Below are 25,605 nucleotides of genomic sequence, written 5' to 3'. Positions count from 1 at the left end.
ACATGACAACTGGAGCTTTGTTGTGGCTGAACTTGCCTGATTGCTGACAAGTACAACTTTACAAATGTGTATGCGTGTAAGAAATAACTGCAAATACAAGATTCTGCTGATCTTTTCATGCCAAATGTCTACATGATGAGATAACACAAAGGATTATGTTTCCTCGTTAGCTCTAAACCAAATGCATTAGTGTTGTATTTAACCCTTTAGGCACTAGAGCTGTTTTCAGTTTTGATATTACTATTTCAAAACATTGTAGATTGAAAATGATTAGAAATAAAGGCATACTGTAAATGAGAAAAATTATCGGTATGACCCAAAGTTTGTGATGGGAGCAAATGTTGTCATCTAATATCATATTATGTCGCCACCAGGCTCAGAATTCCCATTTGTGATACTCTTCATGGCTGCATGGCGGTCAAGTGGTTAGCGCGCAGGCCTCACATCTTGGAGACCCGAGTTCAATTCCACCCTCGGCCATCTCTATGTGGAGTTTGCATGTTCTCCCCGTGCATGCCGGGGTTCTTACATTAATTAATCAATGACTCCAAATTGTCCATAGGTATGAATGTGAGTGTGAATGGTTGTTTGTCTATATGTGCCCTGTGATTGGCTGGCAAACATTTCAGGGTGTACCCCGAAGACAGTTGGGATATGCTCCAGCATATTCATGAATGAATGATACTTTTCCTCATATGTCAAGCAAACCCAGTCATCATCATTGGCATTGACAGCGGGATCTATTATTACATAGATAGCTACTGTATTTATTTACTATGCCTGTGAACATTTTCATTCATCCAAGTGGTTATATTCTCAGGTATAATAATATTTATTAAAGTGCATTTTTTTTACAAGGAGTCTCCGCTGATCATATGTAGGTATGTAGGTATTTCCATATTTTTTTTTAATATTCCCGCTACCCCCTCCTCACCATTAGCAGTGTTTTGACAACGCCTTGCTGCACGCACAAGGAGCTTCAAATGTACGTATGTATGTAACCAAGTCAATAATGTAATTGTAAATACTGTAAATATGTTAATTAAGATATATTAAGATATGCCTTTATTCGTCCCTCAGTGGGGAAATTTGTATTGCACAGAGTACAGAGTCAGTTAAGCAGTACAAAATACACAATATAGGAAAATAAACAATATAAACAACCCAAGTATTAACAAAATCGACAGTTTTTTCCCAGAGTTATATACAATACAGTATGTAGATAATAAATTGACACACAAAGACTGTAGATTTCTGAAAATAACAGATGAAATTTCTACACTGTACAAGAAGTCTGTAAAATTAAATAATTAAAAATAAAAAATCACAAAATTTTCAACTACAATGATGAAAATGGTAATATTAATGATGATTATAATGATGGTAATAATGATAAATATTATAACAATAATGATAATGATAATAATAATAATATTACAATGATAATAATAACAGGGGAAAACATGAACATGATTATATCTTGCAAAAAGGGGTAGGCATTTATAAGCTTTTGCTTCGTTATCAGATAGTTGAATACAAATGTAAATAATGGAAAGTTATATTTTGATTGATGTAAGAAATGCACTGTTATGATTCATATATTTGCCCAAATAAAGGGGAAAAAAAAAATAAATAAAAAATATGACACGAGATGAGATATATGACGAGAAAGTTAATATGAGGCATTATAGAAATACTTCACATAGAACTTTTAGAGCCCTTAATATTGCACATGTTGGTTGATCAGATATGTTATGATTAAAGTAAAAGAATTGGCATGTTAATGTGGAACGCCAATAACGTCACTGTGTACCCCCTATTACTGTAATTACTTCTAATCGGTGTAGGGTGGTACTTTCATTAGAGAAGATCTATAAACGTATAAGCGTATAAACATTGCATAGAAACGCCCACAGATTTAATTTCAATATGTCTCCCAAGTGTAAAATATGCAAAAATGGCTAAATTCAGCAATGTTGCATGTCACAATTTTGCGACTTTGGCGCTATATGGAGTAGCTGCAGAACACACAGTTGAGTGAAAATTTAAGATACTACAAAGGGGTCAGTTGCAGTACCTGCTTAGACACAGATGGTATTTGTATATCTTCAGCATACACAAACGAAATAAACACATTGTAGTGAAGTGTGACACAACAGAATGAATACTAAGATCAGCACCTCTTGTTTATGATGGGACTAGAGCATCGGTTGGCCTTCAAATAAAAATAATAATGCCTTATTCAGTATATGAGATGAGATCGTTTTTTTTCCCAGGGTTTTTAATTATTTCTTGAATAACGAAACAAAGTTACCGCATTTCTTGTACAATGTAATTTCTGAGGCAGTGGAAATGAAGGATTGATTAGTTTATCCGCAGGGACGCAGCGAGCAGGCTGTATTATTTCATGAGTTAATGATCTGAGAGGAGAATCATTTCAGCTGTAAATATGACTTATACAGACTCTCTTTGAAGAGATCAGAATGAATTAGAGTTTGTTTGCCACCATTTATGCTCAGCTTTTCAGTGCAATTCATCAATGTTGTTTGGTTTGAAGGCTGCTTGTCCTCCATGTGGCGACTGATGATCCCTCGGGGGGGGACAAGCTTAAATAGTTCAGTTCCATTGTGGAAAAATGAATAAACATGAATTACATTTGTTGTTATTGTTTAAGCTAACATTAACTTTACCAAAAAAAAAAAAATTGAAGGAGAGTATAATGTAATGTTTACATTTGCACATTTTGTAATGGCACCAGGTTTCCTCAAAACTGCTCTCAATGGTAAGTAGCTTTAGCATTTTAGCATTTTCTACAGGCCCGGTAATGTCTAATGTGGTGTTGTTATTGTTTAAGCTAACATTAACTTTACCAAAAAATTGAAGGAGAGTATGATGTAATGTTTACATTCATTTTGTTAGCATTTTAGCATTTTAGCATTTTCTACAGGCCCGCTAACGTGTAATGTGGTCACATTTTTTGAGGGACTACCAGTGTTTAAAAAAACTCAGGTAGACCGTGGTCGATTTATGTGGCTATTAGCGGCCCGGCTCCCTGTATGCACGCTCTATAATGCTACATATACAAGCTTTTGCTCAATAACTTACACAAAACAAACACAGTTAGGACATTGATGAACTGTTACTTGCTGCTTGTTCTTCTGACTCTTCCACACGATCAGGTAACGTCGGAGAGGCGTAGGATTTTGCAAGTTTGTCAGCTAGTCCAGCTGCATAGTGGCCCATGTTCACAAAACAGTCCAGTATGAAATGCCATTGACAGATTAAAATGCATTTCTTTTGCCGGTAGGGAATCAGGAACTCCAACTACTTGTGCCTGATGGTGGCGTCTTTAGGACTTATGGCTTTCAGGTATGAGCCTTCCGGGACCGAGCGTTTTGAGCCATCCCAAACTTCTTTCGGGGCTCACTTCCGAATGTGCAAACCTCATTATCTGAAACTTTGGCATCTTTTAACACAAGAATACAACATTCTAAACACAGTAAAGTCTCGTTATATCGATATCGGTTAAAACGAATTACTACTTATTACGATACTATTTTCATTTCCCGGCAAATTTCTAGTCTTTTATGATATAATTAGCTCCGTTAGTACGATACCCGGTTATTATGATAATCCGGTTACTAGGATGCCCTTTTCATCTCCCGCCAGCCAATTTGGTCTGCTTATATCGATACAAAAGCAGCTTAAATCAATCTTTGCTTAAGGATTTCAATACCAAAAAGAACACGGCGAACGGCTGCTTCCAGTCAACTTTATTTTTCACACTTCCACCACCAGAGTGCAGCACACACAGCGGAAAACACCCGTCCCTCGCGCCTACCCCTCCGGGTGGCAACACCTTCCCTATCGATAGTTCCGGGGTGAATTATGTCCCGGTAACCGGTAATCACTACAGCGTGAGTTTATTTTTATTTACTGTAGTACAAAATGTATTGTAGTACAAAAGCATGCTAGATACGCAATCCATGAACTCAAGGAGAAAATTACATGCCATATCAAAGATCCGCCCACTTTTAATGCAGTTCGGCGCAGGATCGGATATATGGATAGTCCGGTTATATCGGTATTTTTTCCGACTCCCGAGAATATCGATATAACGAGACTTTACTGTATATCATATAGCAAACAAACACAGTGATAGGTGAGAAGTGAAATGAAGTTTATAGGATTTACAGAAAGCATGCGATAATTATTTAAACTAACATTGGCAGGTGCCTAAATTTGCCCACCCCAACAGAAAAATGACATCAATATTTAGTAGATCCTCATTTTGCAGAAATAAACGCTTCCTATAGCTTCCAATGAGGGTCAGGATTCTGGTTGAATTCTGGTTTCCAAAACATCTCCAGTTGACTCAGGTTTGATGGTTTCCAAGCATGGACAGTCTGCTTTAAATCACACCACAGATTTTCAATAATATTTAGGTCTGGGGACTGAGATGGTCATTCCAGAACATTGTACTTGTTCCTCTGCATGAATGCCTTATTAGGATTTGATCAGTGTTTAGGTTCATTGTCTTGATGGAAGTATCCAGCCACAACTGATTCTTGAACTTTAGTTTGAGGCCCCCGCCTTGATATGAAAGTTTAATGTTAGTGCGGCCCGCACAAGTTAGATATGGATGCTGTATGGTATCATGTACCCAGAAAAAAATATTACGTTTGATTAATGTTCATGTTAAAGGTTAAATAACTGTTAATAGTTATCCTCCCTATCCGTGTGGAAGTGGTAAGTTTTTGGCTATTTAAGTGTAAGGAAATAACTTAAAGGCTACCGTTTAGGTTGCTAGCTCTCTAGTTTGCGAGTTAGCATGTGTCTCAAGACCCTGCAGTTGCGCAATATGTTGTAAATAAAAAGAGTATAAATGTGACTATAGTTGTGTTTTGTCATGTCTACAGGCCTCTAATAATTTTTTGTTCATTTTAATCTGAAAAAAATAATTTGTCTACCCACCAACTATATGTGGTTTCTTAAGTTTTTATTATTTGCTGTTTTATTATTATTATTATTATTATATTTATTTATTACTGATTGATTGATTTTCTTTATTCTTGATTTGTTTATTTATTTTCCATCTTATTTTGTGCAGAAAAATAAAAAGTAAGATATTTGAGAACAGTGGAATGTTTTATCAGAGCTTTTATTGTAGAAAATCGGAACCAAAGCACTGAAAAAGTTTGTATATTTTTCTGTTTTTAATAAATGCGTTTTTTTTGGGGGGGTGGGGGAAACCTGATACAGCCCAGCCTTGCCCAGACCTTAGCTTCAGTGGCCCCCAGGTAAATTGAGTTTGAGACAGGCATCGTTAACATCCTTTCTCGATGCCCACATTCCATAAACCGCCTTGTTATTTTTTTTTTTGGCACAATAAAAGTAAAGCATTTTAAAGGACATTTTTCATCACAAAGCACACAGATTGAATTTTGAATTCCTGTCATGTGTGAATGATTCAAACAAGCAACACTTTGCTGCTCAATTACAAACAAAATGTCAGGGGGTTTATGTGACTGCAATTTGTAAGAGCGGCATTCCGGCTTGTGTTTGCTTGAGTGGTTGGGTCAATGATCTGTTACACCGCGTTGTATTACTGAGAGCATCTCTTTCTTTTACATAATATGTCATATCATCGTGGAGTGCTGTAAGGACATGTTTAAATTATAGCGAAAGAACATCAACACAAGACTCATCCACCCACCGAGGGTGCATGCAGCTCCTTGTCTTGTTTTGATCATGTCAAATGTTTCTCAAGACAAATGTACGGAGCTCACCTGTACATTTAATGGCTTCTTCATCAGCGTGCGGCGTGTTGAAAAGTGCATGAGAGGAGAGGATAGGGGAACTGAAAGCTGTGCGGGAACACAATGGTTGTAACGTTCCCTTTCAGTGCTGCTTCAGGGTCTTATCTCCTTTCAACACTCTAGCCTATGACTGTCATTATAGTATCGGGATTTACAATGTGAGTGCTGAAAATGCAGCAAACTTCTCTTTTTCACATGCACACACACATGCATACGCACACTGGGAAAAGTGGACATTACCATACCAACATAAAGACCAATCCCCAATGTTCGCATATCAGAAAGTGCTCAACCATTCAGGAGATTGTGTCAATGCAGAATAGACTAAACAGAATAGGAGAGTGGGGTGTTTGTGAGGTGAGATAAAGTGAAGACAAAGCTGTTTTGGTCATTAATGCCATCAAAGAGACTTTCAGGCTCTGTATTATGTCACAGTCCAACGTGGCCGTTGTGTGCGTTTTCATTGTGCAGTTTATCAGGTCGACCACATGGAGTGCCGGCGCTTACCCAGTGACCGCTCAACAAAAGGCCAAATTAAGAGGAATGAGAGGCTGTCGGAGAAGCAGTCTGACAGGTTGACTGATGCCGTTCCCAAGGAGAATAGCATCCTGTCCATCTTGGAGCCTGTCACCTTGACAGGAATCCTTTCTTTAGATGCAACCCACATCACCAACCTTTCCGTCACTCACGACCACACAGACAAGTACACCTCTATCCTTTTTTGCATCGCGTTAGACACAAAGCAGGAACAAATTATAAAAATGCATACAAGTATAAGTTTCAGAAACTTTCCATCTCATTGACATCATAATACCGATATTGACTCTTATCTCTCATTGGACTCATTGCTACAACACGGTTCCTTTGGTGGTACATAGTGTCAGTAAAAAGGTTGCTGCCAGACCTCAAATCATCAGAAGTGGTTCCTGCTTGATTGGACTTCACGTGGAGCTTTTGCTTTGCTTCTACGGAGAGGCGGGACTTTGCTTGTACGTGTGGATTATTTAGTCAGAAGTGCTGCTGGCGTCATATGAAAGCAGCATTTGTGTGTGTCGGAGGCTGGTAAGGCTGGGGCAGAGCAGCTGTCTGTGTGTACTTTACAAGCTGCTTCTATTTGTTCTGCAGACACAGAAAGGGTCAGCAGGGTGTCAGCTTTGTCTACTGTCCCCCATCATGACTTGTGTGTGTTTATATGTGTGTGTGTGCGAGCAAAAAAACCAGACCAATGTGAACAGGTGGAGGATTCTCACTATAGAATGTACCTGCTATAAATATTACATCTAGACAATAACATAGAATTCTATACAGGATGTTATATGTTATATGACCAGAAAAGTACAATGAAAAATTCTATACAATATACATATGATAATATACCATTCATCTGTTTTCTATGCTGTTTAGCCTCAACTAGGGTCATCGGTATGCTGGAGCCTATCCTAGCTGTCTTCAGGCGAGAGGCGGGGTACACCCTGGACTGGACGACAGCCAATCACAGGGCACATATAGACAAACAACCATTCACACTCACATTCATACCTATGGACAATTTGGAGTCGCTAATTAACCTGCATACGTATGAGGAAGACATCCAAACATACACAGAGATGCCCGAGCGGACATTTTAATCCAGGTTTTCCCTGATCCTCTGACTGTGTCGCCAACATGCTACCCACTCGTCCACTGTGCAGCCTTATTTTTTTCAGATTAAAATGAACAAAGCATTATTAGAGCCCTGTAGACATGACAAAACACGACTATAGTCACATTTATACTCTTTTTATTTACAACATATTGCGCAACTGCAGGGTCTTGAGACACATGCTAACTCGCAAACTAGAGAGCTAGCGACCTAAACGGTAGCCTTCAAGTTATTTCCTTTAAACTTAAATAGCCAAAAACTTACCACTTCCACACGGATAGGGAGGATAACTATTAACAGTTATTTAACCTTTAACATGAACATTATTCATTCATTCATTTTCCTCACGAGGGTCGCGGGGGTGCTGGAGCCTATCCCAGCTGTCATCGGGCGAGAGGCGGCGTACACCCTGGACTGGTTTCCAGCCAATCACAGGGTACATATAGTCAAACAACCATTCACACTCAGATTCATACCTATGGACAATTTGGAGTCGCTAATTAACCTAGCATGTTTTTGGAATGTGGGAGAAAACCCACGCATGCACGGGGAGAACATGCAAACTTCACACAGAGATAGCAGAGGGTGGGATTGAACTCGGGTCTCCTAGCTGTGAGGTCTCCGCGCTAACCACTCGACCGCCGTGCAGCCCTACGATAATATACTGCAATCTGTTAATTTTATTTCTACTACGTTACGTGCTTCTGCACTCTGTGTGAATACTACCGGCCCCGCCTCCACCCGCCGAGATAAAGAGACTGTATGATTGACAAAAGGGCTCACTCCATTTATGCCATTGTTCTATGGAACAAATGCATCAAGGTGCTGAAACCAATGTACAGAGTCAACCCTCTTGCTGCCTGTTTGGACGGGAGAGAGATATATATGGAAAATTCAGTATATTAAAGGAAAATTTTACTTTTACTAAGGAAAATTGCCCATCATCGACAATCCTTTTCTTTTGTCCTGTCCGATTGTTTTGTTGATCCAAATGCCCTTACATCCTAAACTAAATTATCAAGTTCATTTTCATTCACCGTATAATGAATACATTTATTTATTATCGTCTAAGGCCTGGTCCCTTTTTTGGCAGGACATTAGCTACAATTCACACAGCGGTCACATCTATTTAAAATATATTGTGAGTATATAATCATGATTTTTTTTTTTTATCCTCAACATACAACATTCCAAATATAACCAAAAGGATAAGAAATTTAATTTAAAAATAAAAATGAACTTGCACTGAAAATTGTTTTACTTGCGCAAACTATTACTAATGGTGCAGCAAAGACCAAATAAAAGTGTCTACACTATACGATTTAGCGTGATCATAATGTATATGGTGGCCTGTTTAGTCTTGATGATTTACATCATAACTCCATACATTTTGAGATCTCAATATACTTAATATACGCAATGCAATGGCTTACTGCTGGTAATACATTCAATGTTAAGCAGTAAATCAAAAAGCATATTCAATAATAAACTGAAAGGGAATACTTTCAGTGCACAGAGTGGAAAGATAACCGACAGAAAAAAAAAAAAAACACTGCATGATATTATTGGGTGCTAATTAAAGCAGGCAACAAAGACGCCCAATAAACAGCAGCAATAAAAATGGAAAGTGGATGTGAGCATAAAAGCTACGATGGAATAAAAGCGAAGCCAACATTTAATCACTGTCCATCTGATGCTCTTCCATTCATCTTCACATCAGCATGAATATCTGCTCCGCTATACCTGCAAACACACAGTCTCAATATTGTACAAACATTACTGTATGGACAAAGTATGTGTTTCATAAAATTCATATATATCATATCCAATACAAAAAACATTTTATTTTATATAATAAAGTAAGTCAAGTACTCTTTATGTAGCATAGCTGGTATTAGGCTTCTTTGTGCGTCTTGATGTGAGGAAACAGCGGCCCCCACCGGTAGATGAATGAACTGTTGAAAAAGCGCCCAGTTGCAGTAATTACAAGGGACACAAATGCACCATGTGATTTCATACAAATGGGTTACAATGAATCATTTTTTTTGCAGCTTTTTGTCTGCACATAAGTTGCATTAGATAAGAATAGCGTCGCATTTATGTCTTGATATTTTAGAAGGGTAGCCAGTGGAGAGAGAGAGAGGGAGAAAGAGAGAGAGATAGGAGAGAGAGAGAGTTCCAGATGGTGTTTAAACGCAGACAGAAGGCTCCAGAGGGGACAGAGAGAGAGAGAGAGAGAGGCGGAGGAGGCGAGAGAGAGAGAGAGAGCCGCGGTTAGTGCGCATAGTGGGCTCGCCAGCTCCATTTATCAGCGAGGACAAAAACAAGTCGGAAAAGCCTTATTTCACCACTGAAGACACCTTCAACATGAGCGCACATGTTTGACAAGTAAAGCCGCTGGCACCAAAGCCTAACAGTCGGCGGAGGAGGAGGAGGAGGAGTAAGAACAAGAAGAAGGAGCACACTGACGTATTTTACAGTGTCAATAATTGCTTTTTTTTTTTTTCCTTCCAATAACAACAACAACAAAAAGGAATTATTTCCATCGGACGTGTTTGGACTTTCAGCCTTGAAAGCTGCGACTGAACTCAAGAAGACGGTTTTAAAGTCGCAGGAGGATCCAGACGCACCCTCAAGGACTCAAGGATCCGCATCTTAGTATCTACTGTTTTTGCATTGGACTCACCAGGATTTAATGACTTAAGTTAGAATATTTTTTTTTTTTTAATTTAAAAGAAATCCGAAAAAACTGCAATTTTGTACAGTTTTTACCATGACTAAGAGAGTGGATTTACACGAACGGGGCGAGTTGTGATATTTCAAATATCTCACAAAACCAAAGACATAATTCATAACGTTTGAGCCGCATGATAAAGCAAATAAATACCTCATAAGTGGTCCAAGCTGGAAACTCACAAGCCCAATTGAACCGCCAAAGGAAAGTTCAATATTATTCTTTTATGTTTTTGATGGTGGCGGTTTGTGCCTCTCATTCCTGACAATATTTCATCAAAAAAAAAAAAAAAAAGGAAAGTGTTTCCATAATATTTTAGCTTTATGCTTTCTCCCTCCAAAATAATGAGGATTGAAGCAATACAGAAGCTGTTGTAGAAACTGTGGATTATCACCTCTTCACTTACCTCAGCTTGACCTCATCCTTCACAGAGTAAGTAACCATTTATTTTTTATTTTTATTAAAAAAAATGATTAATTTTGGCTTGGTTGTTGCTTTTTGTCCATGGAAGTTTATATTACCCATTCAGGGTTTATATGTCAGTGACAGAAAGAGTACATGTTGTTGTTCCTTTGTGTATTTCTTTTATAAACAGCATTATTTATCACTTTACTCAGCTAATAATAAAATATCTGCTCAAATAACCGTATAAAAATGTTTTAATAATATTTTACACTGCTAACATGGTTTACTGTTATTTTATACTCCTATTTATGAGCCTATTAACTTATCACTCCTCACATAGTTTACATTTATTGTAGGGTATAAAAGTAGAGATGAGATGGGAAAAGGGGGGTTGGGGAGTTGGGGGTGCTGCACATCAAAGTCAGGTTCAAACAAAGTGATGACACAAAATCTTTGCTCCGCTTCACATCCTGTCCACCTAGACCGGATTGGAGGTGATAGAGGTGAAAAGCGGATAAATTGAGCTATTTACTGAATGGTGCCCCACAAGGGCGGGCGGCTTCTCGATGCTTATATACATTGGCGGTGTTTATACACAGAAAAAGAAAGGTTATTTTGTTTAGAAATGAAAGAAAATATGGCAATTAAAAGAAATCTTAATGGACCCCCTGTGGAGACACTCCCTGTGAGGAAACCTGAAGTTGTGCCCCCCGCCCCTCCACTTGAACAGCCTTCACAGTGCTCTCTTCCGCCCCTGAGTGCAACAGTAAAACACTCAGGCCTTTTTCTCCGTAGGACGCGGGCCCGTATAATTGCCCGCTGGTAAATATCTGAATAATTGAAGAGCTGATAATAGTCTCCCAACAATGGATGGGAGGTTGCAGGGGTGAAACCGCAGTGCAAGACGCCCTGCCTCACCGCACATGATACCTCCATCACCACATCTCGGCTAGGCTTCTTTCTAGAGCTGACCAGCCGCCCACATGAGGCAGATGTCCCCCACTTCAATCATTAAGTAGCTCTCTTAAAAGGCCTGCCATTCATTCTGACCCCAGTCTGAGTGGTTATTCACTTCCTATTGACCACAACATGATAAGAGCATCATGGTTATATCATCATAAGACAACACAACACTGTAGAATAAAGTTTTATTTTACAGTAAAAGTGCGTTATTTTCGCTTTCTGTTTGCTAGAACCTTCAATACTTGTGTGTTTGTCGTATAAATGTGTGGGCTGCATGTGGTAATTATTGTGATTTAAATGCGGGCAGTGCAGGTGAAGCAGCCTGCCTCCTAATTAACGAGTAGAACAGATGGCCTCGGGTGGGCGGGCGCTACCAACTCACAGCGAGCCAGTCAGGTGGTCAGCGTAACAAAGACACCTGGGCACCACAAACAAGGCAAAGACATCATTGATTGTCACCTGGAATACGAACGTTGAAGGGACTGTGTGTGTGTTTTATTATTTATTATTATTTATTTGTTATTATTTTATTTCCACTCCCGCTTCTTTTAGGTGTAAGTTGATGTTTCTTTTATAACTCTTAGGTTTTCATGCACTTTTCCAGGGCTCGACAATAACCATGTACCGATGGCCCGGGGCAAGTTAAAACAAAATTCGGTAAATCAGGAAATCCAATCAGTGATATTCCCAAGTGCACTTTGGCATTCCGTACTGCTAAGAGTTTTTTTTTAAAGCGGTTCTTGTTGGGTGTTGGTAAAACACAGACAGCGTAATTCCGGTGGTAATTTGCAAAGCAATCCTTGCAAATCTTGAAATGGACCAATCAGAATCGTTTATTTAGACCGCGGTACACGTTTTACCCACATCCGTTCTTGTTCGCGATCAACCAATCAGCGATCGTTTGGCTATGAAAACATGTATCATGGCGTCCCTGCCAACATGGTCTAATTCTTCAACAACTTGTGAAGGAAAACAGCAAAAAGTGATGAACCAGTGCCTCCTAAACAAGTATTTTATTAGCGGCAGCAAATCAAATGATGGCACAGGTGAGTGAATCACATTGCTGTGACAATTTGAAGTGGTCACAATGAAACACCACCGATTAGATCCAATACCAAGTGCTGATTTTGCATAAGCTACAAAATCTAGTGATTCCATTTCTGTGTATTTTTCTCACTTTAAATTATTGTTTGACCATTGAGCATTTTTTTCTGGATTAAAAACACTTTACTAGTACACAAATGTGTCTATTCAATAATGTTTCATTGTGGTACACAACTTATAAAAGTGCCTAGAAGTCCAGATTTCCATGCAAAGTCTTTATCCTTAAAGATAAAGACTTCTTTATTTAAGATTCTCATGTGATGCTACAAAAATTAGATGATATCATTATGGCAGTTTTTTCATTTTACATGGGGCAAGTTCAGGCAAGTAGTTCTCACCTTAAAAGGATTCCCCATGGGAAAGTCATTTTTTGTTTTTAATGTCGAGCCCTGCTTTTCTTTTATTCTATCAAAATGGGAACAAGTCGTAAAACCGTCGCTTCTGTGTGATCACATTCATGCGTCCTTGAACACTGAACCCCCGAGTTTCATGTGATAGACAGGTCCATGCCTTGCATGACAGCTCTGCCTCCGTTGGCGTGTGAATGAGTTATTTAAATGCAGCCCATTTACAGAGATGCATTACTTTTCCTGTGGTTGACTGCGACCGCCACCGAGTGCTCACAACACAAATGTGATGCACTTACCGGACAAATTGGTTGAGACTGCAGAGTGATGAAGAGAATGACAATGGGGTCTAAGGGACCATTTCGTCTAATACACAGCGGTTTGCAGATACCGCTTTCTCCACTCTATTCAATGTGTTTCTGTGCTCCACATGTGTTTGACATTACTGCGACAAGGCTGCCCATCCTCTCTTGGGAAATGGGGAATGTCAAAGAATAGAGTGGAGAACTTGAACGGCTTCCCAACATGTGACGGAATGAGAAACGCATTCGGTGGACGGTCTGCTGACGCCGCAGCGTGGGAGCAGGGAAAAGGGTGGAGGCCAAGTAAAAAAATATGACTTTTCTCCATTTGACACCATTCCTTATACAGTATATATACGTACGGTATATACAGTATTACAGTTTTACATCCACTGTAATTATAAGCTCTTGAATTTCGAGGTGGAGCCCAGCAATTATCTGTAAGTGACAGTCATTGCAACAGCTTGGTCTCTATAGAGCAGGGGTCTCAAACTCTATTTACTTGGGGGCCACTGGAGCCAGGGTCTGGGCGAGACTGGGCCGCATCAGGTTTTCCAAAAAAAAAAACCCAAAAAATGCATTTATTAAAAACAGAAAATTATACAAACTTTTTCAGTGCTTTGGTTCCGATTTTCTACAAGAAAAGCTCTGATAAAACATTCCACTGTTCTCAAATATCTTAATTTTTATTTTTCTTCACAAAATAAGATGAAAAATAAACAAATCAAGAATAAAGAAAAGTAATAAATAATAAATAAATATAATAATAATAAAACAGCAAATAATAAAACCACATATAGTTGCTGGGTAGACAAATTATTTTTTTCAGATTAAAATGAACAAAGCATTATTAGAACCCTGTAGACATGACAAAACACGACTATAGTCACATTTATACTCTTTTTATTTACAACATATTGCGCAACTGCAGCGTCTTGAGACACATGCTAACTCGCAAACTAGACAGCTAGCGACCTAAACGGTAGCCTTCAAGTTATTTCCTTTAAACTTAAAAAGCCAAAAACTTACCACTTCCACACGGATAGGGAGGATAACTATTAACAGTTATTTAACCTTTAACATGAACATTATTCATTCATTCATTTTCCTCACGAGGGTCGCGTGGGTGCTGGAGCCTATCCCAGCTGTCATCGGGCGAGAGGCGGGGTACACCCTGGACTGGTCGCCGGCCAATCACAGGGCACATCTAGACAAACAACCATTCACACTCACATTCATACCTATGGACAATTTGGAGTCGCTAATTAACCTAGCATGTTTTTGGAACGTGGGAGGAAACCGGAGTACCCGGAGAAAACCCACGCATGCACGGGGAGAACATGCAAACTCCACATAGTGATGGCCGAGGGTGGAATTGAACCCTGGTCTCCGCGCTAACCACTCGACAACATGAACATTAATCAAATGTAATAATTTTTTCTGGGTACATGATACCATACAGCATCCGTATCAAACTTGCGCGGGCCGCACTAACATTAAACTTTCAAACTAGTGTCCTGCAGGCCACATTTGGCACATTTGAGACCTTTGCTATTGAGGATCATATGTTTTCATCATTTGTTCTATGGGGTCTTTATTTCTCCAGAATTCCCCCAGCAAACGCAGCATTGACAAATTGCGCCTCCAATCATGCATTTCAAGAAGAAGGCACATTTCCAGCGTCCATAAGTACAGTCACAAACAGCACATCTGAATGGACATGTGTGGTATGAATTCAAGGGAAACAGGGGAAACACATTTCCTCCCCCTCCCTTCCACGTCTTGTGCCTATTTCACCTCCTGCTTTCCCTCTTCACCTTGTACTTCCTTGCATGCCCGTTGACCCCCTGCCCTTCATGGAGCTTCTCTCTTATGTCCCTGTCGTGTCTCTCGCACCCGCCTCCTATCTGCGCCACTTCACGGGAGCGCATGGCTGGAAGTGTGTCGAGATCACAGTCGGACACAGGAAGCAGCTGGGCTAATCTACAGTAGCACTGTTTTAATCAAGCCAGATGAACAAGGCGACACAGACAATGGGAAGTTCATATCTCCAGCACGTCTCGATATAAGGCAACCACTCCCCTTCCTTGTGCCTGACACTGTGGCCTTTATCACAGACAGGGAGTAAACAAAAGAACAGACTGAAATCATTAAGACTTACATGCTGCTGCATTATAAGCCTGCCTTGCTCATCCGCTCTATAATATGTATCTATATATATATATATATATTTGTGAAATTAAAAAGCTGTTATCTCATGGAAACAGATCCCGTGCCACACAGATGGTTCCGTCCGTCTTCTGAATGCCGTTGTGTTACCGGTTAGGAGAACAGACCTTAATCTCGGCTCCAGCCTTCCTTCCTCTGCCTGTGCTCGCACACTCAAACGCACCAATGCGCACAACACGTCACGTGCACACGCGCACCACTCTGACCCCTTTAGACAACATCGGTTGCCTTATGTAGCAGTAAATCCGCTATAAAATGGACAGTTTACTTCAGATGATATGAGGTTGCGTGTTTTTTTTTTTTTTTTTTTTTACGTGTTTAAGGAGGCTGCATGGTCGCTACGAGTCATAAGTTATCATGTGACATGAAAAGTCTGAGCTTTTGATGGTGTCAGTTACTGAAAGAAGATCCTATTGGTAATAGGTAAGAAGACGTACATACGTATAGATCAACAGTTAAAGTTCCTTATGAGGTTTTGTATGAATTATGACAGTTTATAGATGTGTATTGTGTAATATTAGACACGATCCGTAAAACATGTTAATTTTTTTATCATGAAACAAAACAAGAAGATGTACATACGTATACCTTGGTAGGGTGTTAGTTAGATCAACAGTTAAAGTTCTTTATGAGGTTTTGTATGAATTAAGTTTATAGATTTTTAGTATTTTTTACATTTTTTTTAGCAAGAAACAAAACATATTTCTGTCAATGCTTCAAAATGAAGCAGGAGGAACATTATGTGTTTCCATTTCTAGGGATGCATAATTTGTTATCACTGATATTGACATTTATATGCCTTCCGTATGTATGGAATTCTTAACATTAATGATCATTTTTTTAATTAAAATTGTGTATACGCTTACAGTAGTGTGCATTCTATATCGATGCTGGGCTTGCTGTGATGATTATGACAATTTGTTGTGAATTTATTTCATATTGGTGAAATTATGACTGATTGAAGTTGATAAAATTGCATGAAAATATATATTTTTTTTAAATACCGGTTTGGACACCTTTCAAAAGTATTAATATGCAAATGATACATGACCCTACCGATTTGCCTGATATAAATCATACTCATTCTAGTTTTGCCATAACAATCTAATAATATCTGATCAAGCTGTATCACACTGCTATTATAATGAATGATGCATTAGTTTAACTACTGTATAAACAGCATAAGTTACTACAGTAAAGTCTCGTTATATCGATATCGGTTAAAACGAATTACTACTTATTACGATACTATTTTCATTTCCCGGCAAATTTCTAGTCTTTTATGATATAATTAGCTCTGTTAGTACGATACACGGTTATTATGATAATCCGGTTACTACGATGCCCTTTTCATCTCCCGCCAGCCAATTTGGTCTGCTTATATCGATACAAAAGCAGCTTAAATCAATCTTTGCTTAAGGATTTCAATACCAAAAAAGAAGACGGCGAACGGCTGCTTCCAGTCAACTTTATTTTTCACACTTCCACCACCAGAGTGCAGCACACACAGCGGAAAACACCCGTCCCTCGCGCCTACCCCTCCGGGTGGCAACACCTTCCCTATCGATAGTTCCGGGGTGAATTATGTCCCGGTAACCGGTAATCACTACAGCGTAAGTTTATTTTTATTTACTGTAGTACAAAATGTATTGTAGTACAAAAGCATGCTAGATACGCAATCCATGAACTCAAGGAGAAAATTACATGCCATATCAAAGATCCGCCCACTTTTAATGCAGTTCGGCGCAGTTTCGGATATATGGATAGTCCGGTTATATCGGTATTTTTTCCGTCTCCCGAGAATATCGATATAACGAGACTTTACTGTATTTCATATTGTGGCATGATATTGAAACGTATGTGGATACAACGGTGGATCCGATTCATGACCATAGCCAACTCATGTCCATTTCTCTGTCACATAATAAACAATAATGTGCGCTACTTTCATCTCCCATGTTTTGTTGTCCTGCAGCCAGTGAGTGAGTGTCCCGTAGGAGCATAGCAGGTATTTATTTTGCCTCGTGCTTTGGCTGTAGAGAAACTGTCAGAGCTTCTCTTGAACCTGTCAAATCAACACCCCCATCGCACTGCATCCCAGTGGTTCCAGGCGTGTTTAAAAGAGGGAGGGGGTGGCGGGGGGGCGGGGGGGGGGGGCATAATGCAGAACACCCCTACCTTTGCATGGCTTATTTCAGGAGCTATTGTATAGAGGACCAAAACTGCCAAAATAATAAATAAATAAAAGTGGAAATAAAAACAAAAATGAAAAAAAAAATTAAATACAAAAAAATAAATATAAATGGAAATAAAAACAAAAATAAAAAAATATATACATGAATAAATAAAAGCAAAAATAAATACAAAAATAAAAAACAAGATTCAAAAATTAAAAAAAATTTTTTTGTTTTTATTTCCATTTATATTTATTTTTTTGTATTTAATTTTTTGATTTTTTTTTCATTTTTGTTTTTATTTCCACTTTTATTTATTTATTTATTTATTATTTTGGCAGTTTTGGTCCTCCATACTACTGTTACTGTGTCTGTGGGGCAAATAAAGAGGTTGTACGTACTGACACAGCAGACTTTTAACACTGACCCGAATTAAAAAAATGAGAAGAAGCAAGAGGAAGACTAATGAATGTTGAGTGACACACATTCAGGAATAGGTCTTGTGAGTGATTACGGACAAAGAAAAGTCCCATTTCAATGCGTGCAATTACGCCTGCGTTGCCAGGGTCAAATCTAAGTCTTTAGTACTTCATAAATCAGCAGGCCGCCGTTATGACGTCAGGACAAACACTGAAACGCTGTGCTGCAGCTGGTTGGAAAAGCGAGAGGAACGGGAGAGAGGGATGGAGACAGAAGCGGAGAGAGGGCAGGACAGCAGCTGTCGGGCCTACATCTCACACCTGTCACACAGGAAGTGTGCGCCGGCCACTGTTTCCTGGATACACCTCCTCAAACAATGCTCCTGGAAGAAGCGGAGGGAGAACATCTGCTCCATGCGAGGGGAGAGATAGACAGGCAGTCATCCCTGTGCACTAAAAGATCAATGAATATACATTTAGGGGAGAATAAAATGTGGGAATCAAACATAAAGTCAGCTTCCGTATGGTCTTTGCCGATGCATTTGTGTGTGTTACATTTAAGAGGATGTTTGTGTTATAGCGGAGCTCTGTGACAGACAGGTCACTCTGTGGAGACTCCAGCCAAACTCTCCCACAAATACAATAAGCCGGCATGCCCTAAAGTTAACAGTGAGACATTCCCACGCCTGCTCCCCCCCCCCCACCCCCCACCTGTGACCAACATGAACTAATCCAGATGCAGCACATCTACGTGCATAAACTCTCTTTATTTGACCTTCAGCTTCATCTAACGCTTTATTCTCTACACATTCGGTGTCAAGCGTCACATGTCGCTGATTTCCAACAGGAAGCGATGCGTCGTTTCTGTACATCACGATTTATTTCCAGCTTGGCTACTATTCCCAGCATCCCTGTTGGTACTGCTGTTGGTAAAAAAAAAAAAAAAAAAAACAACAAACATCCGTTTTGTTTGTCAGGCTTGTCAGAATGAGTCCTCATGAGACCCCCTTTGCCCTATTCCCAGGCTGCCCTTCATGCCGCTTGTATGCAATTAACGGAGTAATTAAAAGCCTGATGAGCTAATTGGAGCTGGGTGAAGCTGCAGGTGTTTTTTGTTTGTGCATTCGTTTAGTTGGATGACCTGATTGATCGTGAATGAGTAGTTTAGTAAAGTCATTTCATTTCCCTTGTCATTTTCATTGTGCAATGCTAAACTTGACTTTTTCATGACCGGGCTCTGCTGAACCTTGGGTATCACGTTTGTCAGCATCCACACAAATGCAGTTCTGCAACCGATTATTCCTGCTTGAAATTTGCACATTTTCATAACCTGCAGATTTGGTGTTGTTGTTTGTCTCAATGTTAGTCTCAATTTATACTTTATATCATCACAAAAACACAACAATGTCTGAGATGTGTAACTCACAGGAGTTGGCAGTTGCGGAATGGTCAGATGAAGCATTTCTCAGCATGCTTTGCTGTAGTTGACGGTGTCATTTTGTACAGACGTGGTATAATAGATAAAGTGCTGATGTTTACACTCGTGTACAGTTAAATTCTTTTGACTTTTGGTCTGAATCTGGCAGCCTTATTAAGAATTAAGATTAAGATATGCCTTTATTCGTCCCTCAGTGGGGAAATTTGTATTGCACAGTGAGTACAGAATCAGTTAAGCAGTACAAAATACACAATATAGAAAAATAAACAATATAAACAGCTCAAAATCAACAAAATTAACAGTTTTTCCCAGAGTTATATACAATACAGTATGTAGATAATATGACACAAGATGAGATATATGACCAGTCTATACGCTGAGATCTTGTTATAGAGTTAATATGAGGCATTATGGAAATAAAAAAAATTATGGAAATTTAAAATTCCAAGTAGTGCCTGAGTTTGACACAAAACTAACAGGAAAACAGCAATTTTACCACAATCCCTATGTGAGACATGAACACATATCTGTCTCTTTTCTCTGCATTCTAAAGATATAAAAACAGATAAAAACAGACAACTCATTAATGCAAGCAAGGGGACACAACCCCTGTGGTGAAGCCAGTAGCTAGCCGGCTAGAAAATAGCTAGTGTGTTGTGGCAGGGTGTAATCAGCATAACAATTTGAATAATAACAATTAAAAAAATGCACGTTTCATTGTACTGTATGTAAATGGAGGGTACAAGGTACTTTAAGATAAGATATTAAGATAAGATATGCCTTTATTTGTCTCTCAGTGGGGAAATTTTAATTTTACATTAGTGTTTTGAAATGCATTTATTCAATAATTTTTTTAATATTGCATTTATATATATATATATTTTTTTACCTGGCAAGGATTCAGTGGATTCGCTCATTTATAATGTATTTAAAAGCCTATTCAGTGCCTCCAGTTTATTTGCTTTGTCGCTATTGTGACTTAGTTGGTTGGATGTACATATGGAATTTTCAGTAGCAAACGTCACCGATAGATGAGGTCACCCACAGATGGAAGAACGCAGGATACCGGAATCAGCGAGGTCGAAAGTTTCATTTCATTGCTGCAAATCGGTGAGGTCAAGTTCAGGTGTGGAACTCATCCCATGCTAGTATCAGTCGTCTTTTGGGTATTTAGAGGAATTATGTCATGTCTGATGGCGCCTGTTAACTGAGGTCATTGGAGATGGGGAAGGAAGTCTGAGCCGATGCTGGAACGTGGCAGCCCAAGGCGAAGCTCTCAGCTGGCAAAATTAGGCTCACGGCTGACAGGACGAGGGAAAGAAGATGAGCGGGAAATGAGGCAATGCTGAGCAGAAGCTTCTTGCATGTAAATCCAGTCTCTTCATTTTTTTTTTTTCCATCCCAGATGTGCAAGTCCAGCCGTCTTCTCTTATACAGTGGAACCTTGGGTTGTCATTAATCCATTTTAAAAGGTCTGATTTTTTTTCCATAGGAAATAATGTAAATCCAATGAATCCATTCCAGACACCTCAAACATTTTATGGAGAAGAATTATAGTTTTACCGGTAGAACACGATGCAAAATAATTGTAAATGATTAACAAAATGTATATATGAACATTTGACATCAACATAACTTTTAATGACAAAATGTTGGTAAACATGGTCATGATTGCTCCCTTGAACTTTATTGTAAACTTTATGTGTTGTATCTTGAATTTAGTAGTATTTGTCACAATTTTTATACATGTGGCAACTTTCTTTGGTGTCTTATTTTGCAGCTGTAATTAAAAATGTAAAAAAAAAAAACGTGCAAAAATACGCAGTGCGCTTGAACGCCTCAGCAGTGTTCGGCACACATTGCTTATGAAAACAAAGAAAGTAGACATTTATACTGAATTAATTAACACATAATTAAGGATTCTGTGACTAGAACGGGTCTGGCCAAAAAAACGAGTTTTTTTCGAATCCCGCGAAAACAGAGGCGTACAAAAAAAATGGACGTTCCCCTGCATGTGTGTGTCTCTGCTCTCTTTACTTCCTCCTCTACCTCCTCCGCTACCCCCTCCCCCTGGCTCTCTGTGGCAGCTGTGCTGGTGATGGCTGTGTGCCCATGGTGCAAGCTGGCTGCGGGGTCCCAGGTGGCCCTCATGACAGTTATTGATGTTCAGGTGTTCAAACTCCTCTCACACAGAGACCCTTGGAGCCACACACAAACACGGGACGCACACGTGCATCAGTTCAGAAGATATTAAATTAACTCCATTTTTGCCTGTACTTCCAAGTCATCTTCGAGCTGCAAAACCTGAATGTAAACACCGTGTCCCTGCAACATTAGTAACACTTTACCCATGCCTGTGCAGCTTGTCTGATTACCCGGATGCACACCAACTAATTGTCAAATAGTTGCATATACAGTAAAGTCTTGTTATATTGATATCGGTTATAACGAATTACTGCTTATTACGATACTATTTTCATTTCCTGGCAAATTTCTAGTCTTTTATGATATAATTAGTTCCGTTAGTACGATACACGGTTATTATGATAATCCGGTTACTACGATGCCCTTTTCATCTCCCGCCAGCCAATTTGGTCTGCTTATATCGATACAAAAGCAGCTTAAATCAATCTTTGCTTAAGGATTTCAATACCAAAAAAGAACACGGCAACAGAAGAACCAACTGACATAGCATACACACCTATTCCAACGAAGACACAAGCGTACAAATACATGTATTTAATTGTGTTGTATTCAGATATCTTTTTATCGCTTGCAATAATCACTGTTTTTCATATGTACATGCTGCCGTTCGTGGAGAGAAACCACGAACGCAGTTGGTTCTTCTGTTGCAGGCATGTGTTTGGCCAGCTATGTGGGGCGGGTTGAGCATGACCTGTGAACCAGGAAGTGCGGGAATCGGTGTGTGTGTGCTGCACTCTGGTGGTGGAAGTGTGAAAAATAAAGTTGACTGGAAGCAGCCGTTCGCCGTCTTCTTTTTTGGTATTGAAATCCTTAAGCAAAGATTGATTTAAGCTGCTCGACATTGTTCTATACCAGGGTTGGGCAAACTACGGCCCGGGGGCCACATCCGGCCCGCCAAGTGTTTGAATACGGCCCGCCCAATCTTTCCAAAGTATTTCATTTAAACTCAACATACAACCTGGCATCATGGCCTGAGCCAACCTTTTGATGGTTTTATCAATTTCGTTTTTTGACATGGTCTGTTGTTTACAAAGTGCTCCTGAAAAAAGGGACACAAGCACATAATAATAATAATAATTATTATTATTATTATTAGATTATTATAATTATTATTAGAACTATTATGATTATTATAATTATTATATTAATGCTAATTATTATATTAATTATATATAATATTATTGTTATATTTGCACATTTTACATAATAATAATATAATAATTATTATTTTAATTTTATTGTAATTATTATAATATTTTATTATTTTTCAAATATTTAAATATAAATATAAAATAATAAATAATAATAGCAGATTGCATGACAATTTTACAGATACAATAATACCAGGTGGACTGTAACGTGTAAAATATATAGTCTGCCCCCCCATCCCCCTGTAAATTTTGTCATATCAATGCGGCCCGTGAGTCAAAAAGTTTGCCCACCCCTGTTCTATACTATAGAACAATGTCGAGTACATTATTGCCCACTTTTAATGCAGTTCGGCGCAGGATCGGATATATGGATAGTCCGGTTATATCGATATTTTTTCCGACTCCCGAGAATATCGATATAACGAGACTTTACTGTATATGGGTGGGGGTGGGGTGTGAACGTGTCTCTGTATGCTCTGCAAGAGAGTGCAATGCAAGCTTTCTGAATATGTATTGTGATCGTTAAACAATTCTTTCAATGTGTGTGGATAGAAGGCTGGTACTACTGCCACCTTAACACACTCCAGATGTGTCTGGCTAGCCAAGGAGCTGTTCTTGGCCTAGCCTGTCTTGACTGAATGTCACAAATACTTTCCTTTATTTAGGAAGGTTAGTGGCTGGAGAAAAAAAAAAAAAAAGGTGTGGATGGATGGATCCTTGTTAGGAGGCATGAAACCAGTGCGGAAGATGAAAGAGGTACAAAAAATTATTAGTATTGTTATAGGCAGACAAAGACGACGGGGGGCTAAGAGAAGAGAATGACACAAGATGAAGAGGGAGGACAGAAAGAGAAGGGAGGAGAGGTGAGGGAGTCAGCTCAAGTCTAGCATCTGGATTTTATTAGCAGCCTTTGGGAAAATCTGAAAAGGAAGTTTTTTCTCGGAGCGCGTCTGCAGCAGCGATACGCTGCACATAACCACTTCACTGCCGACAAGAGGAGCCAGGCCCTCCCAAAGGAGAACAGATGGTCGCTAGAACTTCAATACAATTACATCAATAACAGCTTTCACAGATATGAGCGCTGGATGACAGGATCCCTGCAGCTCAGAGAGACAGAAATACAACTCCTCTACCGTTAACCCTGGATAAATTGTCTTTAATCCATACTCACTTGCAGCCTGTCCTCCGGTTATCTGGATTTTTGTTGCCAAGGCACCCACTTAAAAGGAAGTAAAACATATAGATTTCTATTGAGTTGCTAGTGGTAAACATGTAGTATAGTATAGTGCAGGGGTCTCAAACTCAATTTACATGGGGGCCACTGGAACTAGGGTCTGGGCGAGACTGGGTCGCATTAGGTTTTTCAAAAAAAAACAAAAAAACGCATTTATTAAAAACAGAAAAATGAATAAACTTTGCTTTGGTTTAAATTTTCTACAAAAAAATCTCTGATAAAATATTCCACTATTCTCAAATATCTTACTTTTTTTGTACACAAAATAAGATGTAAAATAAATAAACAAATCAAGAATAAAGAAAATCAATCAATCAGTAATAAATAAATAAATATTATAATAATAATAAAACAGTAAATAATAAAAACTTAAGAAACCACATATAGTTGGTGGGTAGACAAATTATTTTTTTCAGATTAAAATGAACAAAGCATTATTAGAGCCCTGTAGACATGACAAAACACGACTATAGTCACATTTATACTCTTTTTATTTACAACATATTGCGCAACTGCAGGCTCTCGAGACACATGCTAACTCGCAAACTACAGAGCTAGCGACCTAAACGGTAGCCTTCAAGTTATTTTCCTTTAAACTTAAATAGCCAAAAACTTACCACTTCCACACGGATAGGGAGGATAACTATTAACAGTTATTTAACCTTTAACATGAACATTAATCAAACGTAATATTTTTTTCCGGGTACATGATACCATACAGCATCCATACCAAACTTGCGCGGGCCGCACTAACATTAAACTTTCATATCAAGGCGGGGGCCTCAAACTTGTGTCCTGCGGGCCACATTTGGCCCACGGGCCGCATGTTTGAGACCACTGGTATAGTGCCTATTAAGGAGAACAACCCCCAGCCCACCTCCTTTTTTTTGTTAGACTTGTTTGTTCAACTGCATGTGTTTCTGTCCGCAACATGAGTATATGTATTCAGCTAACAGCATGTGTGTGTGTGTGTGTGTGTGTGTGTGTGTGTGTGCACCCACACCACACAGGCCTGTCATTAGTTAAGACTTAAAAGCCTCTGAACTCTAAATCAGCTCAAGATGAAGCAGAGTCTGGGACGGACTGGTGCTGACACAAATAAACAGATCTTACCTAACGATGATAGCAAGCACTATTAGCCATACGAAGAGAACATATGCTCCTGGTCCTCGGGAGATTGAACTTTAGCATTTTTTTCCTGATGGGAATCAGGAGATAGTAATAAAGCAAAGGGGTGTTGTAGGTGATGTATCTGAAGATGCGGTCCAGGGCCTAGAGCTGCAAACCCTATGTTTTGATATGCAGGCCTGGTGGGGGGCTGGGGGCCAGAGGCTCAGGCTCTGTTTGTGTGGACTCCTCAGCGGCTTGATAGGGAACAGATGTGGGAAGGCAGGCGGCTGGGCAGCCAGCCAGAGCAGCTGGGAGAAATTAAAAACAAC

The 25,605-nt window shown here is 39.2% G+C and overlaps 1 protein-coding gene across 7 annotated transcripts in view; it reads left to right on the top strand.

Moving 5' to 3' along the window:
• Positions 1–9,650: 9,650 nt before the first annotated feature.
• The window catches only part of cbfa2t3 (CBFA2/RUNX1 partner transcriptional co-repressor 3), a 47,743-nt gene continuing 31,788 nt past the window's right edge, over positions 9,651–25,605 (top strand). For 2 of the 7 annotated variants that reach the window (XM_078795595.1, XM_078795589.1), the window contains exon 1: positions 9,651–10,627. The gene's annotated coding sequence lies outside the window, so the exon portion shown is untranslated. The remainder of the gene's footprint in view (positions 10,628–25,605) is intronic. The other 5 variants (XM_078795590.1, XM_058088348.2, XM_078795593.1 and 2 more) reach the window with 3 other exon arrangements.

This window comes from Doryrhamphus excisus, linkage group LG13 (assembly GCF_037039965.1).
Source record: "Doryrhamphus excisus strain RoL-2023G ecotype Guam linkage group LG13, RoL_Dexc_Guam_v1.1, whole genome shotgun sequence".
Taxonomy (NCBI): domain Eukaryota; kingdom Metazoa; phylum Chordata; class Actinopteri; order Syngnathiformes; family Syngnathidae; genus Doryrhamphus; species Doryrhamphus excisus.
The sequence above is the reverse complement of the archived record's forward strand: the minus strand, read 5'-3'. Positions and strand labels throughout refer to the sequence as shown.